Source organism: Vombatus ursinus, unplaced genomic scaffold (assembly GCF_900497805.2).
Source record: "Vombatus ursinus unplaced genomic scaffold, bare-nosed wombat genome assembly UNPS02014812.1, whole genome shotgun sequence".
Classification (NCBI taxonomy): Eukaryota; Metazoa; Chordata; class Mammalia; order Diprotodontia; family Vombatidae; genus Vombatus; species Vombatus ursinus.
The window spans coordinates 42584176-42600980 of record NW_020954590.1 but is presented as its reverse complement, the minus strand read 5'-3'; the positions used below and the strand labels follow the sequence as shown (position 1 = coordinate 42600980).

At 36.6% G+C, this 16805-nt stretch overlaps 1 protein-coding gene across 2 annotated transcripts in view; it reads right to left on the bottom strand.

Annotated features, from left to right (window-relative positions):
- Positions 1-16805, bottom strand: part of LOC114054055 (lethal(3)malignant brain tumor-like protein 4) — a 504773-nt gene that overhangs the window by 399228 nt on the left and 88740 nt on the right. Inside the window, exon 1 of one of the 2 annotated variants that reach the window (XM_027877124.1) lies at positions 15284-15341. The exons of the other annotated variant lie outside the window; for it this stretch is intronic. The gene's annotated coding sequence lies outside the window, so the exon portion shown is untranslated. Of the gene's footprint in view, positions 1-15283; positions 15342-16805 lie in introns of those variants that run through there. 2 annotated transcript variants of the gene reach the window in all.

The following is a 16805-nucleotide window of genomic DNA, read 5'->3' as shown; positions in this document are numbered from 1 at the left end:
CTCTGGGGCTCCGATAGAAACTGTACTATTATTTTTAATTAGGTTACTATCTTTTTTTTATGTGTCACTGATGACATTTTTAAGTCTTTGGTTCCTAACCCCCTCCCCCATAAACTCTATGATTTCTACCATGTGATTTTTGCATAGCAAGATGCTTTCTAGGAACTTATATGACCACTAGAGCAAAACTGCCAGTACATCTTAAAGTGCTATATAAACGAGGAAGAGGAGAAGAAGGAGGGGGAGCTAACATGCTAGCGGATGGAGTCAGGATCCAACAAATCTTGAAAGGCTAGGCTGTAACACTGGTCTAAATCTTATAATGCGGAATTTAACAGGGAAAGTGAAAAAGTCTCATATTTGGGTTCAAAAAATCAACTTCACTTGTAAAAGGCTGCAGAGACATGAACAAATGAGTTTGTCTGACAAAGATCTTGGGGCTTTTTTAGAGCACTTCAAGCTCCAATGCGTCAATAGTACGATATGACAGCCACGGGATCTAGGGCTGCTTTAAGAAGCAAAGCTTCCAGCAATAGGGTGGTGATTATTGTTTTGTTGTTTGTCTTTTATTCTCGAAGAGGACTGATGACATCAGGAGGGTGATATCTTGACTTGCAAGTGAACTGGATTTCAGTGAACCAGAGCTATGGAAAGTCATCAGCCTCACTCTCTCCTCCAGGGTCATCTGAGTCCAGTGGCAAGACATACACCAGGATGACTGGAGATGACCCCAGATCAGGCTGGTGATAATTAATAAACTAAAGAACATCCAGAGGACAGGAACCAGGATAATGCAATCCCTTAAGATCTTGCCATATGAGGACCATTTGAAAGAACTTAAGATGTTTAACCTGGAGAGGATAAGACTCAAAGGTGTAAATAATGTGCTCAAGCATTCAAAGGACCATTGTGTGGTAGAGGGATGGACTTGTTCTGTTGGGCCCTAGAATAGAATCAGGAAGAACTGGTGGAATATGCAAGACAAATTAAAACCTAGCATAAAGTACAACTTTTTAGAACTTTCCAAAAGAAGACCAGGCTGCATTGAAGGTCCTCCCTTCTCGAAAAGTCTCCAAGCAGAGACTGAATAACCACTTTTAGATAAACATTTATCAAGTAATATGGTAGAAGAGACCTGTTTCAGTAACGGGTGAGACTAGGTAGTCCCTGAAGTCTCCTCCAACTCTAAAATTCTGTAATAATGTGAATCTCTACGCGCAGGAGGCCAATAAGGCTACTCAGAGGGTCAAGAGGGCCAACCCAAGGTGGAGGAATAACTCCCCATTACAGTTTAAAAATGTCAATCATTAAATGAGGACAGGAAGGCTGGGAGGGACAAGAAGGCAGATACCAAAAGTAGACGTCTGGACCCATTACAGATTTAAAGGACACTTGCTGCGGGAGTCTAACAGAGAACAAACACACAGAGAAGAAAAAATACAGGAGATGCTTGACTCCGACTGCTGTGGTATGGCCAGTCGTGCTTAGACAGTAAAGGCTCAAGTAGCATCAAAGAAGAGATTAAAGACTGTTAACAACTAAGACTCAGACTCATACCTAGATGCCTAGAGCTTTCAGGAGCACTCAGTAAATGCAGACAAAAGCTTTAGGGTCTTTCTGAGGACCAGCATGGCTGGAGGCTTCAATGGGATTTCTGAGAGAGCAATAAATTCAAGCTAAGAATACTTTCTTTTTTACAGAAAGAAAGAAAGAAAGAAAAGCTCCATCCCTAAGCTGAACAAAGCATCTGCTATATCTATATGTTACATTCTTTCCTATTTTACCTCATATAGGACCTTTCCATAGTTTATAAAATAACTGATATGAATGTATCAGTTTACAAAGTCTTTTTCTTTATAACAAGCCTGTGAGGTAACTAAAATAAACAGTGTTATCCCTACTTTACAGGTGAAGAAACTTAGGCCTAGAGAAGTTTAATGATTTGCCTATAATTATAAAATTAGTAACCATCTTCTTCCAGAGCTCTTTCAGCCATAACAAAATATAAATAATAATTAATTCATAAGCATCGTAACTATATTTTAAAAATACAAAAAGCACAAAACATAAAATGTATTATATATATATCATATGTAGAAATAATATTTATTATAAAATTTATAAAGTATAAAAGTAGTTTACTGTTTATCTAAACCTAATTTCTTGCCAAATAGCAGATTTTTTTCCCAGGTAAATTATTTTGGGAGATTTGTTGAACACAAGGCTATTGCATTCAATTATTTCTAACGCTTCCTTGTTCTAATCTGCTTTTCTATTTCTTTAAACAGAACTAGTTTTGATCATTATCATTTTATAAAATAATTTGATATTATATATATGATACATCACATATGTATCATATATATGATATAGAATTGTTATTTCCCCTTCATTCCTACTCCCCCCCCCAAATGTTCCCCTTGATATTCTAGATCTTTTGTTCTCCAAATTAATTTTATTATTTTCTCTAACTTTCCAAAGTATCTTTTTTGGTAGGTTATTTAGTATAGCATTAAATCATTAAATTAATTTCAGTAGTATTGTTGTTTTTATTGTATTGACACTGCCTAGCCATGAGCAAGTAAGCATTTCTCCAATTATTTATGGAGTTTTTTATTTCTCTAAGGGACATTTTGTTACTAGATATATAGGTGTTTAACATGTTTCGGTAAACTGACTCCAGATATTTTCTGCACTTTGTAATTACATTGAATGAGATTTCTATTTCTAATATTTTCTGCTGGGTTTTGTTATTGCTACATATAAATTCTGTTGACTTTTGTAGATTTATTTTGTAGCCTGAACTTTACTCAAATTATTGTCTCAATTGGTTTCTTCGCTAATTCTCAAGGATGTTCTAAGTAAAACCTCACGTAATCAACACAGGTAGATTTATCTCCTCTTTGTCTATTATTACACTTTTCATTTCTCTCGTCTTATGGCCATGCCCATGTCAAATAACAGGAAAGAAAGGAGGAATCTTTGCTTTACTCCTGTATTTAAAGCAAAGTTTCTAATACTAGCTTTTGGTTTGAGATAAATTTTTTTATCATATTTTTAAAAGATTCATCTATGCCTACACCTTGTGGAGATTTTAGCATAAGTAAGCATAGGATTTTGTAAAGTTTTCTTTTTCCTTCTATTGATATAATCATGTGGTTTAAGATGGTTTTGTTTTTAATATGCTTATCAATTATGTTAACTGCTTTTTAAATGTTGAACCATTCTTTCATCTAGACTATAAATCCAATTCCATCAGCTACATCAAAGCAAATTTTTTTTTTATAAATTGGTGCAGCCTTCTGCAAGGATTTTATTCAACATTTTTGAATTGCTATTCATTAATGATATTGGTTTAGAATAGTCTTTCTTTGCTTTACCCTTCCCCAGTTTAAGTATCAGGGCTATATTTGTCTCATGACATGAGTTTAATAGATTGCTTTGGGTTGTAGTTTTTAAGATAATTTGTAGAGTGTATGTTTGAACTATTCTTTAAAAGTTTGGGGGGGGGCAGCTGGGTGATGCAGTGGATGGAGCACTAGCCCTGGATTCAGGAGGACCTGGGTTCAAATCCGGCTTCATACACATAATACTTACTAGCTGCGTGACCCTGGGCAAGTCACTTAACCCCATTGCCTAGCCAAAATAAAAGAAAATAAAAATATAAATAAATAAATGAATAGATGAATCAATAAATAAATAAAAGTTTGGGGGCAGCTAGGTGGTGTAGTGGATAGAGCTCCGGCCCTGGATTCAGGAGAACCTGAGTTCAAATCTGGCCTCAGGCACATATCACTAGCTGTGTGACCCTGGGCAAGTCACTTAACCCCACTGCCCAACCAAAAAAAAAAAAGTTTGACAGAATTATCCTACAATTTGATCTGGATCAAAGGGTTCCCCTCCTCATTTTTGGTAGTTCCTTTATGGTTTGTTCCATTTTCTTTTCTAAGATTAAATTACTTAAGGTCTCTACTTGCTGTTTTGTTCTTTGAACCTTTCCATTTTTGTAGGGAAACCTCTATTTCTTTTGAATTCTCAGTTTTGTTGGCACATAAACTGGGTAAACAAGTTCTGATAATTCTTTCTATTTTTTTGTCTGTTGTGATTTTACTTGGATAATTTTTGTTTAATCAATTTTATTTTCTCCTTTCTTCTTTTTAATAAGGTTAGCTAAAGTTTAGTTGGTAAATTAGTAAATTTAGTTGGTCTCTTCAAAAGACCTGGTTGTAGACTTACTAATTTATAATCATTCTGGTTTCCAATTTACCTATTTTTCCTGTAATTTTAAAGATTTCCTCTTTTGTGCTTATTTGGGGTTTATGTGTGGGTCTATTTTTAATTGCAGATACAGCTCATTAATTCCTTATTTTTATATTTCATCAAGGTATATCTTAGGGATATAAGATTTTCCTCGGAGGACTGCTTTAGCTACATACCAGAAATTTTAGCATACTGTCTCATTATGATCATTGTCTTTCACGACATTATTATTTTTATGATTTGTTCTTTGACTCGATTAACTGCTTAGGATTTCATTAGTAAATCCAATTTAGACATGAGTCTTCTCATTGTACTCTCAGAATGAATACTATTTTTAAAGTATTGTAGTCTATTGCTGCTTTTTTACATTTATTTGCAATTCTTTTGCATCTCTTTTTGTAAAGGTTCTATGTATTACCAAAAAAAAAAAAAAAAAGATACGTATCTTTAATGTTCCTATTCATCAGAAGCAGATCATATACCAGCTATGGCAAGGGAATGAATTCTTAAGCAAGTAAGGAATACAGTGAATTACAATAGAAAATAGTTAATTTTCATGCTATAAAATCAAATTGATCAAATCAATTAATCATCTGACAAAATTAATGGAGCTAGGATAAGGAGGGAAGAGGACAATTAGAAAAAATCCTTTATCAAAATCTCCATTAAAGGTCTGCTACATAAGCACTAGAGACAAGTAACAGAAATATGTAAAATCAAAAGTCATTCCCCAACAAAGAAATGGTCAAAGGATAGGAAAAAAACAATTCTCAAAAGAATTGTGAATTATTAACAGCCATATGAAATTGTTAACAACTATATGCTCCAAATCATTAATAAGAGAAATGCACAACCAACAACCCTGACATGTAACTTCATACCTAGCAAATTGACAAAGATGACAAAAGACTGAAATTGGAAGTGTTGTGGAAAAATAAGCAGACTGATGAATAATTATTTGGTTTCAACATTCTGGAAAAGCAATTTGGAATTACGTGTAAATAGTAGCAAAGACAACCATACATTTTGTTCTAGTGACTCCACCATCCCCCAAAGAGGGCAATGACAATACAGAAAGGCCCCAAATACACCCAAATATTTATGGTAGCATTTAAAAATGAGAAGCAAAGTAGAAACTTTTCATTGACTGTGAAATGGATAAAAAAAAAAATCTGACATCAATCAATCAAAACATTTATTAAGCCCCTACCACATACCAGGCACTGTACTAAGCACCGGGTACACAAAAAGTGGCAAAAGACAGTCCCTGCCCTCAAGGAGTTTACAATCTAATGCAGGAGCATATGAATTAATAAAATAGTACTGTGCTGTAAGAAACAATGCAGATACGAAATACTTAAAAGCATTAACTGATGCAAAGTGAAGTAAACAGAGCAAGGCAAACATTATACACAATGACAACCACCACCAAATAATAAAAACTGACTGCTACAAAATTATAATAGTCAATAAAAAAAACAAAAAATCAAAAAACAAAACCAAAAAAATAAAAATTTTAAAAAATTAAAAAAAATTATAATAGTCAAGCTTTGTCCCAAAGAAGAGAAATGAGAATATATGCCTATTTGTTTCTTTATAGAGGTGAGGAATCATGGAACACTACATATAAGGAATATCACCCTTTATCAATATGTTGGTAGATTCTGCCAAACTTTTTTTCATCTTTTGTTATTCTTTCATTTAAGGGATGATTTTCTGAAATGGAATGGGGGAAGGAATACAGTGGGAAATGTAGGTGGGAAATACAGGTGGTATAAAAACAAAAGACAGTAATTAGTTTTAAATTGCTCAATCTTAACTGTGACCTATGAAGAGACTTGGATTGTGGTCTTATAACCAAATGAGGAGCATCGACTCATAACAAAACCTCTTGCTCTGAAGACACTCAGCCAGAAATCTCCCCAAAAAGCATCGGAGTGGTGATACTGTTAGTTTATATAGCCTGACCTATTAACATCACAACTTGTTTTGCTGACACTTATTTCCCTATATTTTGTTTTGCTGACACTTATTTCCCTGTATTTCATTTCCTATGCAAAAACACTTTTGGAACAAAAATACTTAGTCCCTACATTTAGTCCATTAAATTAATAACATTCCAAACACGAAATCACTTGGTTGGAATAATCTATTCTCAGCAAAGAATGGGTATTTTTCAGGAAGATATACAATGAAACTAAAATAAAACAAGTTTCTTCTTGAGTCAAGTCTTAACAAGGAATCTTCATTATTTTACTTAAAAAGATTAGAAAATTGGACCTACTTAAAAAGACAAGTTAATATAAAACCACATTTAAGAGACAATTATAAAGGAAGTTTGTTGCCATTAAAAAAAAAAGTTTTAAGTCTCTCCCTACTCGAAAACATCCTCCACACAGCTGCCAAGATGATTTTCCTAAGGCACAGGCTTGACCGGGTCACAAATCTACCTGATAAACTGCTATGATTCATTATTATCCCTAAGCATCAAACCCAAAACTTCTCTATTTGGCATTTAAAGCTCTTCATAACTTAGCTCTATCCTACCTTTCCAGGTTTATTATAGGGTTTTCTGGGTCACAAAGGCAAAAATCCCCACAACCTCTCCAAAACAGAAATTATACACCAAAGATAAAGCAACTTCAGACATCTCCATGGTCTAGGTTACTCAGAATCCAAAAGAAGATTTAAAAACGAAAACAAACAAACAAAAAACAAACAAACCCTGAAACTGATGCTTACTAACTCTAAGTCACTTAGCACCCCTCTCCCACCTCCCACACCACGGGCAACAAGGCTGCTCTTAGTAGACCCAAGGACACAACACAGGCTTATGTCACCCACCCCTATGGCACCCCTATACCTCCTCCCTTTTTCCAGTACCAAAGAGCCCTAGAACTTGGGCCTCAACGGCCAGGTTGGCCAGAGCCTTTAAGGAGCAAAAACCTGCTGGGGGCTGCAACCCAGAAGCACTAGAGCTTGCACAACTCTGAACTGCTGGTGTTAGGGAGAGCAGGTTCTGAATTGCCTGTGCCAGGCTTCAGAACTGAGGAACAGAGACAGTGGGACAGACAACCAGAAAAGGACACAGTGCATGTGGGACGCTATGCAGTACTCCAACAAACCTAAAAAGAGCACAACATTCAGCTGTTCTGACCACCCAAATGTGAGTTAGAGCAGAGACCAAGGCTGGTCTCTATGAATTCCCCAGTATGGAAGAAGGCTCAGATGCTTTGAGATCCAGCCCCCAAGGAAACCATAATCAATGGGGAGGGAGTCAGAAAGTGAGTGATAAGGAAAATAATGGGGGAAAAGATGGAGAGTACCAAAGATTTCAAGAAGAAGAAAACTCATAGACCTTGAACATAAACAGACAAATCAACAGGAAAAAGAATAATATCAGAAGGATCTATGTCCTTTAAACATAGTAAATGAGTTCAGGCATCTATGAATAATTATTGCAGAATAGAAGGATAATGTCCCAACACTTGAGACAGAGGACCCTGTCGAATTCAAGGACATAGAAACACAACACACTGTTCCTGAATGATTTAAAAGAGAAATGAGAATTATGAGAACAGAATTTATGTCCTGAACAGCAAAAATAATGAGTAGAAGAGAAAAACTTGAATCTGCAATGGCAAGCCTCACCAAAGAAACAAGAGAGAATAGATTAGGAATGTAAATACTGTACACAGAAGTGAAAGACAGGGGCAGCTAGGTGGCGCAGTGGATAAAGCTCTGGCCTCAGAGTCAGGAAGACCTGAGTTCAAATCCAGTCTTAGACACATGACACTTACTAGATGTGTGACCCTGGGCAAGTCACTTAACCCCAATTGCTTCACCGAAAAGAAAAAAACAAAACAAAAAAAAAAAAGTGAAGGACAACCTAAAAGATGAAATGCAAAAAAACAATTACATTAAAAGAGAATATGCTCATTATGCAAGCAAAACATATGGAACTCGAGGACAGGATGTGTGCAGAGCAAACCAAAAGATCACAGGGCTCCCAAAAGAACACAAAGGGACAGAAAGCATTAACACCATAAATAAACTGCCCAAACTTCTAAACATGGACAATGAAATTCCCAATTGAAAGAATTCACGGTACACAGTAATAGCCACATTGTGCAATGACTAACGGTGATAGACTTAGCCCTTCTCTGCAATGCAAGGATCTAAGACATCTCCAAAAGTCTCATGACGGGAAATGCTATCCACATCCAGAGAACTAAGAAGTTTGAATGCAGATTGAAGCATACTATTTGCTATTTTTTTCTTCTGTTTTGCTTTGTTTCCTCTTTCTTGTAGTTTCTCCTATTGGTTCTAATTCTTTCTTACAACATGACTAATGTGAAAATATGTTTAATGTATATGTAAAGCCTATGTCAGAATGCAAGCTATCTTGGGGAGGGGTGGAGGGAGGGGGAGAAAAAAATTTTAAACTCAAATTCAAACTCAAAAGTTTATGGAAGTGATTGTTGATAAATCAAAATAAATTAATTAAAAAAAATTTTTTTAAAAAGAATTCACAAATTGCCACCAGGAAAAAAGACAAAAGCAAAAAGGCTCCCAGCTTATTATACATTATTCCCTTTCATATGCTTTACACTTCAGCCCAACTGACCTTGCTGTTCCTCACATGCAACATTCCATCGAACCATCACTGTTCCTTCAAACAGTCTGCTGCCATACCTGGAATTTATTGTCTTTTCACCTCAGCCTTTCAGAATCTCTAGTTTCCATCAAACTTAAACTCAAGTATCACTTTCTACATAAAGCTCTTCTTTCTCCCCACCTGCTAGTTTCCCTGAAATTATACATGCCTATGCTGTTTCCCACCAAAAAAAAATGTAATCTCTTTGAAAGCAAGGAGTACTTCATTTTTTGTTATCGTATTCCCAGTGCCGGCATATAAGCAAAGCACCTAATATATACTTGATGATTGACCGAAACATTTGTTGCCTCAGATTAGACTCACCTCTTCTCCACTTCCAATGGCTGATAATGATAGCTAGCATTTAAGAAGAGCTATAAGATTTGGAAGGCACTATACAGATGTTTTCTAATTTAATCCTCACAACAACCCTTTGAGATAGGTGCTATTATTATCCCCATTTAATAGATGAAGAAACTGAGGCTGAAAACAATTACGTGACTTACCCAGGGTTACACAACTAACGAGCGTCTGAGGTTGAACTCTGTTTTCCTAACTCCAAGTCCAGTATTTGGGCCTCCCACACCATTGTTGAAAGAGACAAAGCAACAAGGAGAGAAACTGTCGGAACTTTTTAATTCTACTCAACAACGAACATGTGAGTGATGAAAATGACAGAAACTTTTTGGAGGGAAAAAAAAAAACACATCTTCAAATTCCTGGAAAGAAACTATGTCTCAAGGGATGAACTTTAGATATCAAGAAACTAGAGTTTAAAATAATGCAGAGAAGGGAGAAGTATGATTCCATGACAGGAAATCTAAAAGGGAATCAGGTGAGGATGGGTAAAAGGCTTTAAAAATTAAATTCTAACAATATATCCACATATCATGCCACTGCGGGGAAAAAAATGGGGAAATATCAGCAGTCACGGCAAGGAGTTTGCAGTGAGGTCTTCATTTTCAAAGGTCAAATAAAGGTTTGGAAGGAAGGACACATAACCAAAGATGACATACAAAAGAACACAGAATTATAATAAGCAAGTCAGAGAGGCTAAAGGTCATGATTTTCTAAGCCTTGTGTAAAATGTTAAGGATGTCAAAAAACAGCCTTTACTTCACTTCCACAAACATCTATTAAGTATCTACTTTGTTGACAAAGAAGGCTGGGCTGGGCACAACTCTCTTCCCTCTTCTTCATGCCTGTCTCCCAAGCCTTGGGTCTTAATCATTTCCAGAATAATTTCATTGCAGACACGGTCCCCACCAGACTTTAGGAGGTTCCATGATTCCAGGGATCATGTCATAGCTAATGAGAGAGCAGGGAGAAGATTCTGCCTCTGTTCCCTCCCTTCAAACATCATCAACAGGAAAATGAATCCCAAGATAGCTAAGGAAAACACCTATCAGCTCAAGCTCTACTCCCTTCCCTGTTGCTTTTTCCTGGATCTTCTCAACTGAAAGCATTCTCTCTTTCTCAAATTTTGCTTGATTTCATCTTCTCCTCACTCCTTCCCCCCAAACATCCAAGTCCTGTTTCTATGTCCACAACATCTCAAATCCATCCATTTCTCTCCACTCCCACAGTTGTCATCATAATTTGGGCCTTCTTCGGATTAATTATTGCAAAACCCTACCAACTGGTCTCCCTCTCCAAACCATCCTCCACAGTTTCCAAACTGTTACTTTTTTCTAAATTGGAGGCTGGCTAATATCATTATCCTATTCAATGAACTCCAGTGACTATCACCGGCAGACTCTCTGCTTTTCCAATCTTTTCATACCTGACCCCAACCTACCTTTACAGCCTCATTACACATTACTCTTCCCATTTCTCACATAGCCTTCTTACTGTTCTTCATACAAGCCACTCCACCTACCATCTCCCTATTTTTGGACTGTCTATCACACCTGTAATTCATTCTCACTTTTCTTCTTAGGATAGCTAATTTCCTTCAAGATTCAATTAAAATACCATTTTCTGTATGAAGCCTCTCATGATCTACCTAGCAGCTAGTGCCTCACTACACTCTCCAATTACACTGTATTAGCTGGGTACCTATTTTATATGTACATGCAGGTACATATATAAACACATATGTGTGTACATATATGTATGTGCATACATGCATGTTTCTTCTCCCAACAGACTGTAAGCTTGTTGAGGGCAGGGACTGTTTCACTTTGTATTTGTATATCCAGGGACTAACATAGAGTAAGAACTCATTGATTAATTTATGAAGTTAGAGAAGGCATACCTATGAGATTTAAAGATAGCATAAACTTAAAAGAGACATCTAATATTTTAGAAAACAGAATCTGGATTCAAAATTTTCTCAAAAGGTCAAATCCAAACAAAATTTAACATAGATAAAATGTAAAGTCTTGTATCTAGGTGTAAAATTTCAATTTTTGAGTATACGATAGAGAGCACCTGGCTTAATTGCCATTTGTGTAGATATGATGTTCTTACCTTAGTTCCAAACTCAGAGTAAACCAAGACTGTGAAAAAATATAGCCTAGAGGGGCAGCTAGGTGGCACAGTGGATAGAGCTCCGGCCTTGGAGTCAGTGGCATCTGAGTTCAAATCTGGCCTCAGATACTTGACACTTACTAGTTGTGTGACCCTGGGCAAGTCACTTAATCCCAATTGCCTCACCAAAAAAAAAAAAAAAAATGAAGAATATAGGCTAGAGACTGGACCTGTGATTTTATGAGTATAGGGAGCTGCCAGGTGGGGAAAACCTTACACCAATGCAGGTGGGCATCTTCTCTGCAACTTCCAGTACTAGAGTGTCCTAGAGCACTGAAGCATTAAGTTATTTGCCCAGGGTTGGTCACATAGCTTGTACATGTCAGAGGTAGCACTTTAATCCTAATCTTCCTGACTACAGTGTCATGTCTCAAGTCTTCACGTAGACTCAAGATAAATTAATAGAATAGAATGCAAGTTAAGGGGAGTAACCAGTACCCTGCACTTTTCTCTGGTCAAAATACAGATTCTAGTCAAAAAACCATGTCCCATTCTTTAAGCCACACACATTAGGATGGCCATTTCAAACTTGAGTTTGTCTAAAAATGGGTAACCAGGGTGGTGAAGGGGCTAGAGATCAAATTACATGAGAAAGCGTTGAAGGAAATGGAGATGTTTCCTTCATAGAGAAGAAAAGTTTTAAGACCAATGGGTAGGAGGTTACAGGGAGGCAGATACCCCTCTACACCATAAAATACAAACAGCAGTCAGAGCTGTCCAACAAGGAAAGCGTGCTATGTTAAGTAGTATTGGCAGTGATTAGCAATAACTGGAAGACTATATACGAGGGATGTATAAGGCAACTTGGTGAAGAGACAGAACTAGATGACCTCAAAGGTCCCTTCCTACTCAAAATATTCTATGATAACTAGAAACTGACTTTAATTAGGTATTAAAGGATATTTTAAAGGGGAAAAAAATAACATTCAGACTTGCCTTGGGAAAAATCTCAGGCAAAAATTTTCTTAAAATCCTCCTCCCCCACAAAAGGCAACATAAAAGAGCAACAATTTCCAGGAATGCCTTGTCACCTCTCACAGATCAAAGCATAAACAGGACAACTATGTCAAACATATTTTCTTTCTCTAGTCAAACTAAATTGAAGCTGTCCCTGAAGGAAGGCAGGATATTACCCAGAGGTAATACAAATTCTCACTAGTTAAAGAAGTCATTAACAGTCAAGTGCTGTTTCTGAACTTGGGAAGGAATCAAATGAATTAAACCATAGCAGATCAACATATTAAACTGAAAACAAAAGACAACAACCAGTGACAGCAATCCATCCACATTCACAATGGACACATTCGGCTCCATGGCCTCTCCCTCTTCTAAACGCACATTTGAAAAATGGTGCTAATAAAGGAAACCATTCTGGCTTTCTGCCACTGATCTAGCTCATAACATAATAACAAAACAACCACCTAATTAACTGTGCATGAGGTGGTTCTAAAATATCATATTTCAAAGAAAGATGATTAAAGCAGAAAGGGATATGTGTATCTGCGTGATAGTAATCACATGTGCATTCTATTCATGATTTGTAATAAGCATCCCTGTTACACTGAGTCAGTATCCTGCCTGATGAGGCAAGAAGGCTTCAGCTTAAGCAGATGTGATTAAACAAAAGGCACAATAAATATTAGGAATATTTGGTGCCTGATATCAGTATAGGACATACTAAGCAGGTACTCTGAGAGTTGTTTAATAATTCATTTCCCTTCAGTCACTCAGAATATCTTTTATAACATCATGATCAGGGAGATTCTTTAAAAAATAAAAACGCATGCATGCATAAAGCCCTGACAGCCTTCCTTCCCATTTTTCTTTATGGAGGGGAAAAAATCAAGGCAAAGGGGGACTGTTACTTTTTTAAGGTAATAAAAATGAGATTTTTGGCGGGATTATCAGCACAGCAAAACCTCACAAATTAAGGGGAAAGTCCACCCGAATTTGTGAAAAGAATGACAGTATTATTTTAAATAAAATTGAATTTTGTTACTGATAATTGCATGTAACTAAAACCACGGTAGCAGTAGGCCTGGTGTGGGTTCTCACACACTACACCTGCAAATAACCAATCAATAACCATTTTGCTGTTGTTGCCAAGTTATTTCAGTCACGTCCAACTCTGTGACCCCATATGGAGTTTTCTTGGCAAAGAGATTGGAGTGGTTTGCCATTTCCTTCTCCAGATCATTTTACAGATAAGGGAACTGAGGTAAACAGGGTTAAGTGACTTGCCCTGGGTCACACTGCCAGTAAGTATCTGAGGCTGGGTTTGAACTCAGAAAGATGAGTTTTCCTGATTCAAAGCTGTGTTCTATCCACTGCGCCACCTAGCGATCCAAAACAGAAAGAAGACATACTTCTGGCTGGTTTAGAACCCAAGACCTTTTTCTGCCTGTTAGGTGAAAATGATAACCACTACAATGTGTGTTAGGCACTGTGCTAAGCACTGGGGATAACAAGAAAGGTAAAAGAGATCTCTGCTCTCCAAGAGTTCACAATCTAATGGAGGAACACATTATAAGAAACTGGAAAAAGGTGGGGGAGGGGAGAAATGAAGGGAGGAAGGACTGATGACGTCCAAAGTAAGGCAGCCAGGTGGGAAATGAAGAGATGGCTGCCCCAAACACCCTTCTTAAATGGAGAATCTGGGAAGAGCTCTCTAGCATCCATCCTATCCAACTGGCAAGGCGGGGAGGGGCCCCAGGGCAAAGGGTACTAAGGAGGTGTACGACTTTCAGTATTTATGTGATCCTGCAAGGTGACAGGATTGCTGAGAGCATAATTAAGTCCAAAGGAATGCAGCTAGTGGGAAATAGTGCAAAAGTATTCTTAATTAGCTTATCAATTACATGCAAAGGGATGCTTCTAACATACTTGAAAATAATCTTTTCCCTTGTATAACTTAAACACTCCCACTACAATCTTATATAAGCCAATCTATAGAATCTGTTTTTAAAAAACGGAAATGCTAAACAAGTAAATATCAGCTCCCTCTATCACCTAAATTATTCTATTATAGCTAAGTGGAATGCTAAACACTGTGATTTTCCTCTATGTGAAACATTTCTATTAATTAACCCTAATATCTGCGAGCTAGATTAGGTTAGTTATCCCCATTTTTGGAGCTGAGGAAAAAAAAACAAACCTATAATCAAATACCAAGTTAGCAAGAAGGTTGGAATTCCAGCCATCACAGAATTTCTTGACCTTTGCCACTGACTTACAGTGCACAAAATAACTCTTGCTAATTCTGGACGGTATTTTATAACATGATACAGATACTATTAACCTCTGTTTTTTTAATTCCACCCAGATGATGCTTTCTTTGTGCCCTACTTGCTAAGATAAGCCATCTGAATCATCTGGACTTCTTTTATAAGAAAAAAAATCAGACCAAAAATAACTCTCCTTCAGATTCCTCTGTGTGAGCAGTGATACAAGCTCTGAATCACATTCACCAATCCTCCAGACCCTAAGCCATTTATACATAGGGCAAGTCATCATTTGAACTTCCAAGTCACATCCTGGAAAAGCAAACAGCATAGAAAAAGGAAAGAAAAAAAAAAAACTTCTGAAAGAAACCAGAATCAAATTGTTTAGGGAGGGAAGGAGAAAATTTAGGACTCAAAAATGTTTTTAAATGAATGTTTAAAATTTGTCTTTACATGTAATTGGAAAAAGTAAAATACTATTAAAAAAAATAAAAAGAAGTCATGTTACTGTCCTCATATAAACAAAACACTCCTTGCTTGTTAAACAGCTAGAAGTGTCCCTCTCCTTTCCCTTTACCCATTGTAGAACTCGAATTTCTCTATTTAAACTTACCTGCCCCTCCTCATCCCCAGCATCAATCATGTATCCCATCAGTTCCCATGTCACTTCTCTTCAATCAATCCATCAACATTCATTTATTAAGCACTTACTACAAGATAGGCACTGTGCTAGGTACTGAGAATACAAAGCAAAATTTTAAAATAAAAAATATTTGCTCACAAAGAACTTACATTCAAAAGAGATAAAAATATATAAACACATACACAGAGTCAAGATAAAAATACTAAGTACAAATAAATACAAAGTAATTAAATACAAGGTCATTTGGAAGGGAGAGCACCAGCAGTTGGGGAGATAAGGAAAGGCTTCATGTAGAAGATGGTGCATCTGGAAAGAGATTGTATTAGGTAGTAGGGTGAGGCAGAAGTGGATTCCTGGCATGTAGTACATACAGCTAGCGCAAAGTCACAAAGATGGGAGATGGGGTGTTACCTGTAAGGAACAAGAAAAAGGCTACTTTGGCTGGATATACCAGAGTGTAGAAATGGGAAGAAATTTCCCACGTGGCTGAAAAGATACACTGGAAACCATGTAATAAAAAGTTTTAAAAGCTAAACAGTTCATATTTTTATCCTAGAGACAATAGAGAAGCATTGGAATGACTGAGAATAGAAGTAACATGGTCAAGTCTGTGCATTCTGAAAATCACTTTGGCAGAGGTGGACAGGATGGACTTGAGCAGGAGAGGCTTGAGGCAAGGAGACCAATTAGGAGCCTGTTGCAATAATCTAGGGGGGACGTGCTACATTTTTCTTATGTAGACCTTTAGCACAGAAACTATGGTTGATGTGTAGATAGAGCAAACCAAAAATCTTGAGTAGTTAGGTAATAGGTATTATCTTGCTATCTGTACCTGCTGGATGCCTCATTTAATGTTTGCATCTTTTCCAGAAAAGTATGTTTTTCAAACCAAGAACTTATTATACTTCCTAGGTGCTCAGGTCTGGAGGACAGCTTTTTTCCCTTTTTATTATGAATGCAGCATTCAAGTATTGATTGTCTGACTTGAAACTGCCCTTACTTAAATACTACATAATTAAAAATTCCTTCAACTACTAGACCACTTGTTACCATCAGGATTTTTCATAAAATCATTAAAGTCAAACTAAAAGGGAAAATAAAAAAGGAGGTTCTTTTATTATCATTTGGTCACTTGGTAGATAAATCAGTTACTTAAGCATGCCTAACAATATTAAGACACACAATCTACTTCATTTGCATGACCCAGACAAAATAGAAATAATCCCTCATCTATCCATTAATCTTAAGGCTAAACCTGTTTAATGCTTCAAAGTTCAAAATATAATCTTATTATTACACTTCAGGTACTTAAAAATATGAAGCTTAGGCAGGAAAATCTGTGTGATGCCAAAGTACAAAGTGCGTATGAAAAGGTCAACTTCATGGAACATTTCTGATATATGCATTGCTCTTTAGAAAGACTGAAAAGTAGGTGAAACTAAAAGTTGTTCACACCTACATAATCCCTTATAATTTAATAAGTACTTTCCTG